The 17,237-nt window shown below is 33.1% G+C and overlaps 1 protein-coding gene and 2 pseudogenes across 18 annotated transcripts in view; 2 read left to right on the top strand and 1 right to left on the bottom strand.

Moving 5' to 3' along the window:
- Positions 1-17,237, bottom strand: part of GTDC1 (glycosyltransferase like domain containing 1) — a 355,599-nt gene that overhangs the window by 222,010 nt on the left and 116,352 nt on the right. The window lies entirely within an intron of this gene.
- Positions 8,977-9,095, top strand: LOC118613903 (annotated as a pseudogene).
- LOC118614227 lies at positions 10,624-10,742 on the top strand (annotated as a pseudogene).

Below are 17,237 nucleotides of genomic sequence, written 5' to 3'. Positions count from 1 at the left end.
TTTTTATGACATGAATGTAACAAAACCAATATATGCCAGGTGAAACCCACTTATAAATAGATGCTATATCTGAAATAAAATACTTTGCAAACAGAATCCAGCAGGAAATGAAAAGAGTAAAACTTCAGGAACAAGTGATCTTTTTTCCCCAAAGAATAAGCATGGTTCAATATTAGAAAATCAAGATTCATCATTTTAATTCCACTAAAGAAAAAAATTACACGTTAAGGCATATAACTAAAATAACAACTATTCTTTTCCCTTTCTTTTCCCCCAGATAATGAACCTGAGACTTAAGGTAAAACATTTTGCTCAAGGGTTAATCAGCTAGTAAATGGCAGAGTCTGGTTTCAAACCTAAGATCTGGATTTGAACTTAGGAGAATAGAACTTCTGACTCTAATTCTGAAAACAAGGAAGTTTGACACAGAATCATCTGATCTTTATATCAAATGAATAAGATAGTAGAACTCTTTGTTAGAGTCTGAGGATCTAAAAGAGTTTGGGAGAAGGATTCTGTAAGATGCCATGAGAGCCAACCAAGTGCCAACTGCTGTCAGTAACTGACTAGCTGACGTCTAAAGAGGGGTAGGCAAGGTCTAACAGGCTGACAGTAGTCCCTTTTCCAGAAGTCTCAAGACACACTGAAATGAGAGGAAAGAGATGGTGCCTGTTTCAGTTCACAAAGGGTTCTGTGACCTGCCCAGGATGACAATTATCTTAGTTTTAGAAATCTAATCTCTAAGAAAACTTTTGCACTGACTTGTAGATTATTTCTAAATATGTGTCTCTTGCAAATATGTTCATGTTTATATTGGTTGATATCTGCTGTAGGCAAATGTAAACCATCTCATTTCTTCAGAATACTGCAAAAAGGTCATCCAGAAAGCAATAAAGGCCCCATCATAGCGTTTTTTATTAAGTCATGATGTTCTAAATATAGGATTTTCAAAAATTCATAAAATTGTTATTCTCGGGAATATATAATTTTTGACTACTATAAAATATGTTCAGTTCAACTCAGAAGTCAGTATCATACTTACGAAGAAACATTTAAGTTGACAAAAAGAAAAAATTACTATCACCATTATTATTTAGCATTGTACTACAGGAACTAGCCAATGGAATTAGGTAAGAGAAAAAAAATAAAAAGTATAAAGACTGTAAAAAAGTAGGTAAATTTATCAGTATTTCTGGATAATATTAGAAAGCTCAAGACCATTAACCAAAAGCTACTTCTTACAAACAAATAGAAAATTTGGCAAGTTTGTAGAGAACAAAATTAATGTTTTTAAATTATTAAAATTGCTAAAAAATAAATTATTAAAATTGCTGTTTTGTATATTATATATTATATCATATATAATATCTGTATATTATATATAATATTCTTATATATCATATTCTTATATATAATATAAAAAGCATTTAAGAAAAAGACTGCATAAACAGTATACGTACATACAGAAATAAAATTTCCTAGGAATAAATAGTTTAGACCTCTATGAAGAAAATATTAAAGTATCATTGAAAGAATCCTAAAGATGACTTGAATATGTAAATGGTAAGCTATACCACTACCTTGGATTTTAAGTCAATATCATATAAATATCAATTTTCTTTGAGTTTACCCTGAACAGAATATTAAGAGGGTTCTTTTTATTTGTTTTAAGCTAGACGAACTGATTCATAGCTAAAGACAATGAAAAACAATAGATAAAAACCTTGCGGGCTTGGGGGTACTGGTGAAAATCAATGAAGATGGAGACCAACCCTACCAGACATTAAAGAATATTTTAAAATATCAAAAATATAAAATATAACATTGGCTCAAACAAAGACACAGACCAACAAAAAGGAAAACAAAATCCAGAAAGACACAGAATACATATAAGGAGTAGGCCTAAGATAAAGATGGCCTCTCAAATCAAAGATAAACAACCCAATAAATAGTGTTGAGTCAATTGGCAGCCATCAGGAGAAAAAGTAAACTGGGATCCAGACCAGCATGTACCAGGCCAAATTTCAAGTGATTTAAATGTCCCAACGTAAAAAATGTAACCATAGAAGTACTAAATGGCTGAATGCACCCTAGGTAATTATTCCCCATATAGTGCAGCATTTTTAAAGTTTCTAGTAGCCACTACAATTTTCTAGTAGCCATTAAGAAAAGAAAAATAAAACAGATGAAATCAATTTTAACAGTCTTTTATTTAACTCAATATATCTATTTTGAGCATTATATCAATATAAAAATTATTGAAAATTCTGCATTCTTTATTTGAGCTAAGCCTTTCAAATTCAGTGTGTATTTTACAGTTATAATATATGTTAATACAGACTAGTTACATTTCAGGGACTCATAGCCACATGTGGCTGGTGGTTATCATACCAATCAGCAGAGTCTTAAGTCTAAAAAAATAGGGAACACTGCTATTTTGTTCACCTTGATTTACCCAATGCCCATACAGTGTCTGGCATGTATTTTGGGGAGTGAGAGACAGGGAGGAAGGAGGAATAAAAATGCATTCTGTTTGAGAAACAAAGGCATTGTTACAGTGAGAGGGATAAAAAGCATTTGGGTTCAAGTCCTGACTCAAAGGTCTTGGGTTCAAGTCCTGACTCAAACGTTTCCTAATGTATAGCTTAGGCAAAGCATAGCTTTTCTAAACCTCAGCTGTAGATTTTTCTCACCTACTTACTGTTTGCTATGGGGTTTGCTACGAGGATCAAATGAGATAATGTAGACATAAATAAATCATGAGAAACTTTATAAACATTACCTATCATTACTAAAGTAAAAAGCTCTCTCCCCGTGATCCTTGTCTCCAGAGAATGCTATATTCCTGCTTTGATTACCATCAACTATTTCCTATCCATGGGCATGGAGGTTGAAATTTTGCAGCATGCCCATCCATGTTTTATCCTTGAGGACTATTATTTTGATATGTAAATTTGTGTTCACTGCCTCACTCCATCTTTCAGCTGTCCACAAAACTTGACAAGGACAGGCTACCCTGAGGTATTTCATACCCTTGTATCCTGTTGGGCTCCATTTGATTTGCCGCATCTACTCTGTAGGATAACTCTAGCCATCTCTGATGTATGCTAGGAACCAGTTACAACAGAGGCCAGAAAAGGAAAGGGACCTAAAGGAAAGGAAATCCTAAAATGTTCCTCAGAGAGCTTTAGAGGAGGCAAAAGGAGTTGGATACTAGAGATGAGTCCATTGATGGTTCAAGAAAAAAGTTAACAAGGAGCTTCTAATCAGGAAGTTGGACCCAGGCTTGCTGCATTTTCAGTGATGACCTAAGATCCATTAGATAAGAATCATGTACAGAACTCAAGGAGCACAGTTAGGCAACAGGCGCTTAGCTTTCCACATTTATTGCCTGGGAAGGGCCTAAATTTTAATAGATAAGGGTCCCAGTGCTGTTTCTACAACTTATGAATAAAAGTTGTTTCCAAGATTAAACTTGTAAGAAGACTTCAGTATTTAAGTTTCCTGTGAAGATGGTCTTTGTTCCCCTTAAGTCCTTAAGAATAATTTTAGAGAAGAATGATATGCAATTTTGTAGTATGGTGTTATAAAGTGGGGTCCCTATGTTTCTTCAGAAAAATAATTTCTTTTACTGTCCTCATTCACAAGAGCTGAAGCATTCCCAGTGTCTGACTAGAGAAACATAAAGTTCGGAATATCACTCAGTGGATTTATTCCTATGAAGATGAAAACATACAATGGAACAAAGAAAAAAAAGAAAATCTTAAGGCCACAGATAGCTGACCATATTTAAGTCAGAATTCCTTAAGGCAGTGGTCCCCAAACTTTTGGCACTAGGGACCAGTGCTCCTATGAGAATCTAATGGCTGATGACCTGAGGTGGAGCTGAGGCGGTGATGCTTGGACTGGAGAATGTCTACAAATACAGATGGAGCTTGCTTGCCTGCCGCTTACCTCCTGCTGTGAGGCCAGATTCCTAACAGGCCACAGGCCTGTAGTGATCCACAGCCCAGGGGTTGGGGACCCTTGACTTAAGGGATGCCAAAAATGTACTAGAAGCTCACTGTTTATTTCTTTTTTTCATTACTTTTTTTTTTCCTCTTCAGTTAGAAGATAGGCCATTTGATTGATGGTATTTTTTCCACATTGGTGACATTTTAAATGGAAACCAAGATTTTTGGGGGGTGGTTTCAATAGCTCGACAAAATCTTTAATATGTGCCAAAATGTTTCATTAATATAAGTCAGCCAAATAATCCTCTAGCCTTGTAAAAATGTTTCTTTTTAAAAAATGCTTTTTGAACTGTTAAAAAATTTGAGTACTCGGAGTTTAACTACAAATATAGGGATTACACTAACATTTTACCTGTATTTCCTCAGAGCAAACAGTAAAGATGATGTGATTTTGACTAAGTCAGATACACAGCTCTCAATTTTTTACATCGAATAATTACTATATTAAAATTCAGATGGTTATCAATAATCTGGGATTCCACCAAGTTCTTGTGCTTCTCATTCAAAACAACTGCTTGCCCTTGTGAAGAGCGAGGTGGTTGCCGCCTTTAGGTTTGTTGTATATAGGTAAGGATGACCAATAGCTATTATAGATTCTCTTTTACTCCACGTATTGGTTTTCCTAGTTGAAGTGAAAAGCCAGTTCATGTTTGATTAGTGATAATAAAGATGTGTGGTATTTAAAAGTAAGAAAACTGCCTTTTAGTCAACAGAAAATTACATACTTAACATTAAAGCAGAAAAGTATAGTGATGCACTGGAGGTGAAAAATGGGGGAACCTTAACTAAATTACAAGGAAATTTCCATAACAGAGTCACTAGTAATGCCGATTTACTAACGATTTCCTGTCATGAACTATATTTATCATATACCACCTCTCTGACATGACACTGTATTTAATGTTCTTGAGAGCCATGTTTTAATCAGATTATACTCACGGAAACCGATAGGTATCTGTTTGGCTCTTAATTTTAGCTTCTGTTTCTTATTTAGTCACAAGACTATTATTTCTGGAATCTTTATAAACACATTTTGCAGGGATTGCCACAAGACTGCAGCTTATGCTGTGAGGTCAGAAAAAATGTGCGCCAGTGGTTTTCATGATCTATGCACAAAGTGTATTACAGAATTGTTTCATAAATTAAAGACAACTAATGCAAAATGTGTTCCTTTCCCCCATGAGATTAGCATCTAAAAATACAATTTATTTTTAGATTCAAAAAATAGTTTCTTAGGAACTAAGTAACCAAGAAGAATATTCAAAGAAAAGTTGGTACAATATTATTCATTATTCAAATGTACTTACATAAAACTAAAATCTCCAATAAGCTCAGTGTTCTTAAAACCAATTTAACTAATAAGCAATCATAATTTTAAAATCTATATAACAACTATTACTTTACTTAAGATGCAACTTTCTTGTATTATCAATGAACATATCAAGTTGAATATTAGAAAGAGCTCTGGAGGGCAAATTTTCTCTCCTTCAAATTCAGACTCTGAAAAAAGTGCTCCCTGGTTCAAGATTTCCTGTGGCAGATAATCTAGTAACAATCCAACAGTGCCAAACTGAGCATTAGATAAGGAATATGTCATATAAGTAAGTAAGATTAGTGTTAGGAATGGAAATTAGCAAAGAAAGTGCGAAAGAGAATTAAAAAGGAAGTAAAGACTGGCCTCTAACGCTCCAGTCCTCGTGACATGAAAAATGTTCTCCAGCTTAATGACTGCATAATACGTGGAACATGTGAAACCACTTTAATGTGGATACAATAATACATTATTTTTTCATCCACATAAGTTGCCTACCTTTTCTTAATATAAATAATTATACAATAATTTCCTCATTAAGTACCTGTGGCTTTGAAGCTTCCCCTTTAGAATATCTTAAAACTGCCCTAGGGCCTGCCTGATGGACACTGATTAGCTGGTAGGATGTAATCAAGCAGGCTGGTACTAAACTAAAAACTACTGAGTAGCATCCACAGCATATCATCACATACATTTTTAGGAAGTATACAATATACAGTTTTTGTTGTAGTCATATTTAACACCATATCTGAGTGAAAGTAGTTTAAGAAAAACTAAAGTGAAGGTTATTAATTAGATTCATTTTAATATCTCTGTGATTATATGTAGTTTTAATCTGCGTTCTTTTCACAGAATAGTGATAAAATATTTCATGAACACTTTACAGGTTGAGTTTCAGGTAAGCAGAATAAATGCACTATTTATAAGCACAAGATATACTTTTAAACCAACTTTTAAAATTTCACTGGATCTTTCAACGTTTGTTTGAAATCCTTACAAGATATTCATCTATTTGTAGCATCATATAGGTCTGTCTCCCCATCTGTCTATGTTTTTCATGAAGACTAGTATCTGGTACATGTTTTTTTCTTTCTTCCTCACTTTAGTATCTATTCATTGGCCCACTACTATGCCACTTCTGTAATAGCTGTCCGACAGCTTTTATTGATCATTTTAAAATAAAATATAAGCTTTCTTTTACAGGACAAGGGGACAAGTAATCAATGTATTTAATTTAATTTTACTAAATTTAACTCTGTATGGCTAGAAAATTAATGTCATCAAAATCTATATTGTCGCAAGAAATAATTACATTGGCAACATGATGTAATACTAAAATCTAAAAGACTGATAACATATATATGGTTATTCATCACAGAACTCAGCCCTATCTTTCCAAAAGTAACCTTCTTATGTTACATGGCCAGATTTAAAAAATTCACATCTTGCATGTATGGACATCTTGCAGAATCCTTTTTTTAACAGGATATCCTGACAACACCCACCCCTGCCTCCCCCCGCCCTTCTCCCTGACTTGGTAGCCTGACTCCAGCACAAGCTCATCTGGTTTGACTAAAATCATTGCATTATTTGGCAGTGGTTTCTTCATACGTGGCGCTTAGAGTTCATTGAAGCTCAAACAGTACAGGAAATGCAAATCATGCAAACCACCCTCATGATGGCGACGTACAGTGGCGTGATTGAACGGCAGTACGCACGGCTCGTGGGCTGACCACATGAAAGGAGCCATTTAAAGACCAGATGAGTGAAAGCTGGGATAAGTTAGAGAGTATGTGTGAGCTTCAAAGCTGGCAGAATAGCATCCTTATTTAAAATAGAAGGGAGAAGGAGTTTTTATTATTATTATATTTTATTAATAACACCTGTGCAAGTTCTTTACATTGAAGGAAGTATATGGAGGTAGAGTGAGTTAAACATGCATTATACTACATAAGTGGGCCAATATTTCTTTTTTTAAAAAAATCCAGGTATGGTAGAAGAATGAAATACTTTCCATCAATATTTCACAAGATTTCTACAAGTGTTAACAATTATTGGAAATGTTTTTTTTTTCAGTGAACTAAAAAATAAAAAAGATAGTCTAGCAATGCCCTACTTTATTTGCTCATAATCCCTAAAGTGTCAGTTTAATTGCCACATGTTAATAAAATTTATTCCTCCAACAAAAAATAATTCTCAGGAATTTTTCACCAAAGCCTTAGAAGTAATACAGAATTTGCTATTAAGAGAAAATTTGAACAAGTCCAATACAGTAACTAGAACAGAAGAATGGCTATAGGAAGTTTTTCTTTAATTTTTTGGAACAAATAGTTTTTGGATGTTTCTAATTTACCACCAAGTAAAGAAAATCTTACTATTAAGAGAATAAATATAACTTAGGTTAATTAAAAGAAACATTCAATTTTGTTTGTTCAGCATTTTAAATTATTTGTCAAAGCCCTTTATGTATATTATTTAATTTGCATACAGACTTAAAAGCATCAAGAATTCCACCATAGAATCATTTGTTCCCTTAACCCCTTATACCTAAAGCTAGAAGCTTAAATAAGTGAATAAGGAAGTTAGAAGTTTAAAGAAAGTGGGGAGAAAGCCAGTGCTTCTGGTCTAGGAATAAGAAAATGTTAAGGATAAATAATTATACAATACTGAACTAATCACTCTCTGAAACTTAGGTTTTTATCTATAAGAAAGGTGTTACCACCACCTTTTCTGACTGCTTCATAGTTTCATTTGAAAGATGAGATGATGATATCTTATGTGAAAAAATTTTACAGTACTATACAAATGTGAAGAAATATTATTTATGAGAGGCATTGTGCCAGGTACTATATTAGGTTCCTTACATACATGATCTCAATTGGTTTAATTTCATCTTCATAATAAACACTGCAAGGTAGGTATTATTAGTCCCATTTTAAGAGGTAAGAAAACTGAGGCTCAAAAAAATTAACCAATTTCCCCAAAATCTTATGGCTAATAATTAATTTATTGAGGGTAAATATATTAGGCCAAACATAGATCTACATTGATATGTTTCATAATCATCCCCTGAGGGTCTTTAGAACTCTTGATAAGCTGTCATTTCAGAAAGAAATTCAATGTTAACACCTTACAAAGTAGAATTAAATAATGCAGAATTTTTCTAACTTTCCATCAGATACGTCAGCTAGAAAGCTTAGATACTTGGTGTTTTAAATTGGCCTATATTAATCCATCATGTCCACTTCTTTCTTCATTTACCTCAAAGATAAGAAATGGCTACCCTGTTTGACAACCAAAAAAGTCCTAATAACCATAATCTCCTATGAAGTCCTCAGAGACACAGCCTTGAGATTTTAAATACTGGTTAAGGTTAAGAAATTATAACTGGATACAAGAAGAAGAGGCAGCTTTAAAGATTTTTTGATTGCCAACTGTCTTCCTTACTAAGTATGTACAGCCACTAACAAGCAAGGCTTAATTTGTTTCTTTTGTTTGTTTTGTTTTTGCTTTCTGATAGCTTGTGATACCCTATGAGAAAAAAAAAAAAAAAAAAGCTTATGTTATATTTTTAAATAAAATAAAACAAAAACCTATGCACTTATAATTGCTTATATTTATCAAAAGGAAGGCTATAGACTTAAGACAGTCTGCTACAGCCATGCCACCCTGAATATGCCCGATCTTGTCTGATCTCAGAAGCTAAGAAAGGTCGGGCCTAGTTAGTACTTGGATGGGAGATCACCTGGGAAAACCAGGTGCTGTAGGTATTAAAAAAAAAAAAAAGAGTCTGTAAAAAAGTTATATAGTTACATACAAGTGGCAGGCAGGCAGCATATTTTTTCCAGAGCAACCGGTAAATGAAAAAAAGTCAAGCATAGAGCTTACTCACAGGAAGTATTCAGATCAGTTGAGACATGAAGCTCATTCATAGCTAGAAAACCCATCACGTAGCTAAGGCCATACCAAAACCCAGGAGAGAATAGGTCAATAAAGTGGGTAGGAATACTGAATTATTCCTTCTGCTTCCATGTCTTAGAAGCATCAAGGATCCTACCGGAGACACAAAATCTTGATCCATCTTTAGGAAATCTCATGAACATTATGCTGTAATCTGAAGGTTGGAAATTTGAAAGCCACCATTTACATTATGCCCTGTTTCACAGGGAACAGATATAAAAAATGGGCACCGAGGAGCCACAGATTCAAGGATTTCAGAGATGTGACTGTACCACATGGAATTCCTTGTTTGTAAAATAAATTTAAAGTTGCATTCTGAGGAAGAAGCATTGATGCGGATTGAGGCAAGAAGTAAAGTACGCAAACAAGCGGATTTGAAAAATTGGAAATTGCCAGATAAGACTAAACTAATATGTGGATTTATGTGGGTTTTGTTTTCATTTTGCTTTGAATGAGGAGGGTAGAGTTTATTCCTCTTCAAATTTCCTATGACAGTTCTTAGCAATGCCACTGTCAGACTCTCTAGTTGTAAAACAAACCTGAATTTGCTTCTATTGATATTTGAGTCTGTTTTAATCCATTTGCCTCCAGTAACAAGATAACAATATCTTTGGTTACGTAAACCATTCCTTGCCTTGCTTTTAGCTTATTTCAAATTCTTTCAGTATTTATTTTCAAGCCTATTACTGATTTGCACCATTGTCCTCTACATGCTATCATATTTGCCACATTAGATTCATATTATAGAATTCAATATTAGATACTCAGGACCCACCCAGAAATATCACTTAACCTTTTCGGACCTCTGGAAATGACACCAGTTTGATTAGAAAAGCTCTAAAATCTTAACTATGTTGATATGTGTCACATAATCTCAATGGCAGGTATTAATATCTAAAAACAATAATTAATGAGAAACGAAACAAAGTGGTATCATGAAAGACTATATTGCTTTACTAAAAAACTAAAAATGACACATCACACTTTCACATGGAGAGAATGGGCTGTATGATTTCTTCCTGCTGCTTCTGATTCCAGAATTAATGACTATATGATGGCTTATTGTATGTACATGATGCTACCAGACAGTCCTTTATTTAACAAAAATTGATTGAAGGCCTAGAAAGTGACAGGCACCATATGACTCAATGAATTCAAGGATGATGGTACAGTGGGTTGAATTTTGTTTTCCAAAAAATGTCTAACCTTCGGTACCTGTGAATGTGACCTTATTTGAAATTATGGCCTTTGCAGATGTAATCAAATTAGGATGATATCATACTAGATTAGTATGGACTCTAAATACCGTAACTTCTGTTTTATAAAAAGAGGAAAGGCGTCTACAGCCATGTTGCCCTGAACAAGCCTCATACGGTCTGATCTCAGAAGCTAAGCAGGGTTGGACCTGGTTAGTACTTGGATGGGAAACCACCTAGGAACACTAGGTGCTGTAGGCATAAAAAATAAAAATAAATAAAAATAAATTCTAAGTTGGCAAGGTCCTTGTAATCTGTGAGGTCAACCATGGGTTGCCTTGCCTAAAAAATAAAAAAAATAAATTAAATAAATAAAAAGAGGAAAGGACACAAAAAATACAACACAAGGAAGGTCACATGATGACAAAGACAGAGATCGGAGTGACATGCCCAGGTTTTCAGGGGGCCCCCAAAAGCTAGGCAGAGACAAGGTTCCTAGAACCTTCAGAGGAAGCATAATTTTACTGACACTTGATCTCGACCGTCTAGCCTCCAGAACTATGTGGAAATAAATTCTGTTTTTACAGAAGCCTTAGGAAATTAATATAAATGGTCACATTGGTACAATAAGAGACAGCCAGGCAAATAAACTTATTAAAAGAGTTTCAAGAAATACGTTGTTTTAGTGAAACCAGAAGTCTGATGGAGAACACCTAATATTTTTTTTTTAATTTAAGATTTCATGATATCGAAAAGTAGTGCTTCTGAACAGGATAAACAACAGGCTACTAGGCTACTACTATCTTAATCAACTCTACCACTAATTTGATTTTTGAAAATAGACAAAACATTTTATTGCTGAACATGGCAGTTTCTTTTCCTAGAAAGTAAGATTTGACAAGCTAATCCACCATGCAAAGTGCAAAGAAAATTAATGACATTATGCTAAATCATTCTGCAAATGGTAAATGTAATAATATACATATATGCACACACAGATAGAAAGATGATGGATAAATAGACAGACACACAGAGACAGACAGACGAAAGACAGAGAAAGAGAGAGAGAGAGAAAGAGAGAGAGAGATTGAGAGAGAAGAAAAGAAAAAAGAAAAAAGAAAAGAAAGAGAGAGATGATGTAGGGACAGATAAGGTGTGGATACAGACTAAAAGTTATAAATTTCATGACACTGTAAGGAATTATTAAACTGTCTCTGTCCCATCTAGAGAATATATATAATCAACTATTCAAAACAATTTTTACCTGAATATTTAAATCACTTAAGTAGTGAAAAAATAAGAGTAAGATAACAATATTCCTTAATTATTTTTGTACTCTGATTAAGAAATAATTAAAATTATTAATACAGAATAACAATCTGTCCATTTGTGTTTTCTTTAATTAGCAAGAACATTTAACCTCTTCAATAAACTTTTATGTGGACAAAATGTTTCATACTACTATAATTATCCCTTAAAAGTAACAAAACAAAAAGAAAGGAAATACCCAGCAAGTGAAACAAAGCTAATAGAATTACTGAGTTATATTTATACTTGCAATCTTGCGCTTGTAAAGATAAGTATAATAGATAATATTATTATTTGTAATAAGACTAGAAAATATGCTTTAGACCAGCATTCTCAACCTAGTTGCACATTAGAAGGATTTGCAATATATTCAAATATAAACGCTGACGTCCAGGGCCCACATACAGGCAATGCTACCTCTATAGCAGCACATGGTTTGTTTTGTACAACTCCAGAGGGCATCATTTATACAAGGCAATATAACTTATAAGATGTAGAAATATAAACTAAGTGAATACAAAGCATTAGATACTAAGTGAGCCACTAAATCAACATCAATCATTTCTTAAAATGAAGTATCATACTTCAGCTCTGTGGACAAAAAGAAGCTTTTATGGGGCACCCATTTAGTAGACAGCATTATGAGCATGCTCTGGACTCTGGGAGATTGCCTTCTTTTTCCTTTATTACATAATAGAGTACTATTTTATAGTAAATAAAGCATTTTGAGGTTAGAAGTATTTAATGATATTAAGGAATTACTTAGGATTTTTACAAGGGTAATACTGGTATTATAGTTATACTGTATTTTTTAAGAGAGTTTACCTTTTAGAGTATTCAATGAAATATGAAGAGCTATGAATGAAATGTCTGGAATTTGTTTCAATACATTTTGGAGTGGAAAGGAGCTAGGCAGAGTTTAGATAGAACAAGATTGGCCATTTATTTATAATGGTTAAAGGGTAAATAGGTTTCTTATCTGTTCCTCTACTTTTGTGTATGTTTAGATTTTTCTATACTTTGGCCACTCATTCAAATCAAACTAGGAAACCCAACATGCCTACAGTCAGTGAGTTATCTTGACCAAAATAGAGAATACGCCTAAGATATGTAGAATCATCCTAAGGAAAGGACCAAGTGGTCATTCTTTAACCAAATGAGTAAGAATTTATTTGTTGGAAAGAAAAATAACTAGCAGCCACTGAAATATTTTAATAATTTAATCAAGGTGATGTCAAGATGTCATTACTCATGAAAATTGCTGGAGGATGGTTGAAGCAAAGGAAAACAACAATTACCTTTCATAACAGATTAAATGCAATATAATTAAAATTGTATCCAGAAAGTATATATTCCAGGGACTTCATCTTAGCTGGGCTATCACAAGAAGCCACTAATAATCACTGATGACTTAATGTAAGAACTAGGTTAACACTATTCTAAAAAATTCAAGAGGAACGAAGTCTCCCTAATTCTTTTTACAAGGCTACCATTACCCTGATTCCAAGATCAGAAGAGATTACAAAAAAAGAAAACTATAGGCCAATATCCCTGATGAACATTGATGTAAAAATCTCAACAAAATATTAGCAAACTGACTTTATAGCAATACATTAAAAATATCATATACCAGGATTTGGTTGGATTTATTCCTGGGATGCAAGGTTGGTTCAATATTCGCAAATGAATTAATGTGATACACCACATTAACAAACTGAGAGATAAAAATCACATGATCATATCAAAAGATGCAGAAAAAGCATTTAATAAAATCTAGCATCCATTTATAGAAACTCAACAAAGTGGGAATAAAGGGAACACATCTCAAAATAATAAAGACGGCATATGACAAATCTACAACTAACATCATACTCAATGGGGAAAGGCTAAAAGCATTTTCCTTAAGATCAGGAATAAGACAAGGATGCCCCACTTTTACCACTCCTCTTCAACCCTGCATTGGAAGTCTTAGCCATAGCAATAAGACAAGAAAGAGGGGGAAAAAGTATTTAAATTGGAATGGAAGAAGTAAAACTGTCATTATTTGCAGATGACCTGATATTATGTAGAGAGAACCCTAAAGATCCATCAAAAAAACTGTTAGACCCAATCAATGAATTCAGTAAAGTAGCAAGTTACAAAATTAATGTTCAGAAATCAGTTCCATTTTTATCCACCAATGATAAACTTGTAGAAAGAGAAATTAAGAAAACAATCCCATTTATAATTGCAGCAAAAACAATAAATACCCAGGAATCAAATTAACCAAGGAGGTAAAAGACCTGTTCTCAGAAAATTATGTCATTGAAAAAAGAAATTGAAGATACAAATAAATGGAAGTATATACTGGGATCATGGTATATATGGCCATGGGATCATGGCCATATAACACAAAGCGATCTATAGATTCAATGAAATCCTTATCAAAATATCAAAGGCATTTTTCAGAGAACTAGAACAAATAATCCAAAAATTTATATGGAACCATAAAAAATCCTGAATAACCATGGCAATCTTCAGAAAAAAAAAAAAATAGAAGATATTACAATATCTGGTATCAAACTACGCTACAAGGCTATAGTAATTAAAACAGCATGGTACTGGCATAAAAACAGATACATGGATCAATGGAACAGATTAGAGACCCAGAAATAAATCCATGCCTATATGGACATTTAATCTATGACAAAGGAGGCAAGAATATACAATGGGGTAAAAACTATCTCTTCAACAAATGATGTTAGGAAAACTGGACAGACACATGTAAAAAAATGAAACTGAACAACCTTCTTACACCGTATACAAGAATAGACTCAAATGTATTAAAAACTGAAATGTAAGACCTGAAACCATAAAACTTCTATAAGAAAACATAGGGAGTAAACTCTCTGATATTGCTATCAGTACTACCTTTTCTGATATATCTCCTTGGGCAACTGAAACAAAAGAAAAAATAAACAAATGGGGCTACATCAAACTAATAAGTTTTTACACAGTAAAGGAAACCAGCAATGAAACGAAAAGACAGCCTACTGAACGAGAGATGACATTAGCCTATGATACATCTGATAAGGGATTAATATCCAAAATTTATAAAAACTCATACAACTCAATGACAATAACAAAATCCAATTAAAACATGGTTAGGAATCCTAAATAGGTATTTCTCCAAAGAGGAAAAACAGATGGCCAAGAGACATATGAAAAGATGCTCGAGATCACTAATTATCAGAGAAATGAAAATTAAAACCACAATGAGATATTACCTCGTACCTGTCAAAAAGGCTATCATTAATAAGTCAAAAAATAGCAAGTGTTGGCAAAGATGTGGAGAATAGGGCACCCTCATACACTGTTGGTGGGATTGCAAAATGATACAGACTGTAAAAAACAGTCTAGAGATTCCTCAAAAAATTAAAATGGAACTACCTTTTGATCCAGCAACTGCACTTCTGGGTATTTATCCAATGAAAACCAAAACACTAATTCATAAAGATCTATATATCCCATCCCTATGTTCACTATATTTATAACTACTAAAGTTTTTCTGTCAGTAAACTAACAACTGATAACCGTTTTGTATGTATTACCACTGTATCATGGAAAACAAAACGTCTCTGTATTTCCATATTACAACTCCTATTTATCATTTTAAATTTAAATTCTACCTGATGTGCTTCAAATTCATTACAGCTATATCTTTTGCTACTTGGAAAAGAATCCAAAAGAGAACAAGCGAAAACCACTAAAATAACCATCTTCTCCACTGTACTGAATAGGTAATTATATAACAAGCAAGAAGTATTCTACTAAAGTAAAGCCAATATTCATGTAAATGTTTTAAAAAGTATAGCTACTCAATGCAATGGGAAGAACAATAAAGAAAAAAAGAAAATAGGGAGTATATAAGTTTGTAAAGCATGTAAGTCAACTGCTCAGTACAAAGTCTTTAATGTTAGAATATCAGCTAGCATTGTTTTTCTATGTAATAAAAATCTGTAAGTAAATACAACTAGAATATTGCACATAGCAAAAAGAATATGTCTTATAAATTTTATTAATATTTCTTGGTATCATCATTATACTTTCATCCAACAAATATTTACTGAAAGCTAAGAATTATACCACAGGAATGTTGTGAAAAAGACAAAGCTTCTGCCCTCAAGGAACACAGAAGTAATAATATTTCCTGGGCAAATTTATGATGATTTTTGTTTATAAAAAGTTCAAGAAAAGGGAAATATTAAATATCCTAAGATACTACAATAACTTTAAAATGTACTTCAGATATTTGCACTTGAATTTCAGTGGCTCAAAAATCAATGACTTAATTATCTGTTACTTCATAAACATTTTTTTCTTTTTATATTCATCTACTGACAGAAAGACTATTTCCTCATCACTACTAACACTGTCCAAGTATAATGGAATTGGTAACACCGCTCAGCAGTGACAATAAGTAAGACAGTATGAAGTTATTCACAATTGTTTGGTAGTAGTGAAACACTGGAAGTTAAGGGCAAGAAAGGGATGAAAAGAGGATTTAGAACAATCTGGAAGGGGAGAAATGAGTAGCCGGACTATGAGTAGTTGAGATGTTTATCTTAAATGTTTCGCCAGGTAGAAAAAATAGTTTAAATGTAATAGCTATGAAAAAGAAAGGTAAATGAGCATATTACCTATCTCCCTCTGCAACATGCTGGTTAAACATATTTCTTCAATTCCCCTACAGCATGTTTTACCTTCAGCCCCAGTTAGCAAAAGTAAAAATGTGTTTGGAGATTTTTGAAAGAAATAAGAAGGAAAGCCTATTTCCACAGAATAAATGCAAAACTAATATATATAAGGTTTCTTCCAAAATTTTAAATACTAACACAAAGCTTTCAGCATATTTATAGTAAGTTTAAAGTTATACACCAGCAGCTAAATAACCTGTACTAATTTGGACAGTAACACAGCTGCCCTGAAATGGCCATTTCTATTGTAAATAAGAAAGAAAACATATCATGCTTACTAAAATTCATATTAACTTCAAGAAAATATATTAGAACTTTATTTCCATTTATCTAATATTTTTGGCAGTTATGAAGTTCGGCTGTTATTCTTTTATTAAAATTGATGTAAGAAATTTCTACACATTCAGATAGTCACATAATTCTTGGGGTTTATACAAAGAGATGATGCTAAGATATATGACATAACTACTTTGTGTTAGAAAATTATAGTCATTTCGTCACATGTATGAAATTTTGCCTTTCCTTAAAACAAAAAGGCAACAGGTATTGTCAGACCTTCAGATACATGAAACAACTGTACACCTTTTTCTCTCTTTAAGAGTACTTTAGCATTTACTAGATAAGTGTTCAATTCAACCACCTTCCATTTTACCTTTTCATAAACAGTACTCTTTCACACACTTTCAAATCCAGTACCTAGCAAAGTACCTTA

The sequence above is a fragment of the Rousettus aegyptiacus genome, unplaced genomic scaffold (assembly GCF_014176215.1).
Source record: "Rousettus aegyptiacus isolate mRouAeg1 unplaced genomic scaffold, mRouAeg1.p scaffold_m13_p_2, whole genome shotgun sequence".
NCBI lineage: Eukaryota > Metazoa > Chordata > Mammalia > Chiroptera > Pteropodidae > Rousettus > Rousettus aegyptiacus.
This window is presented reverse-complemented; position numbering and strand designations above follow the sequence as displayed.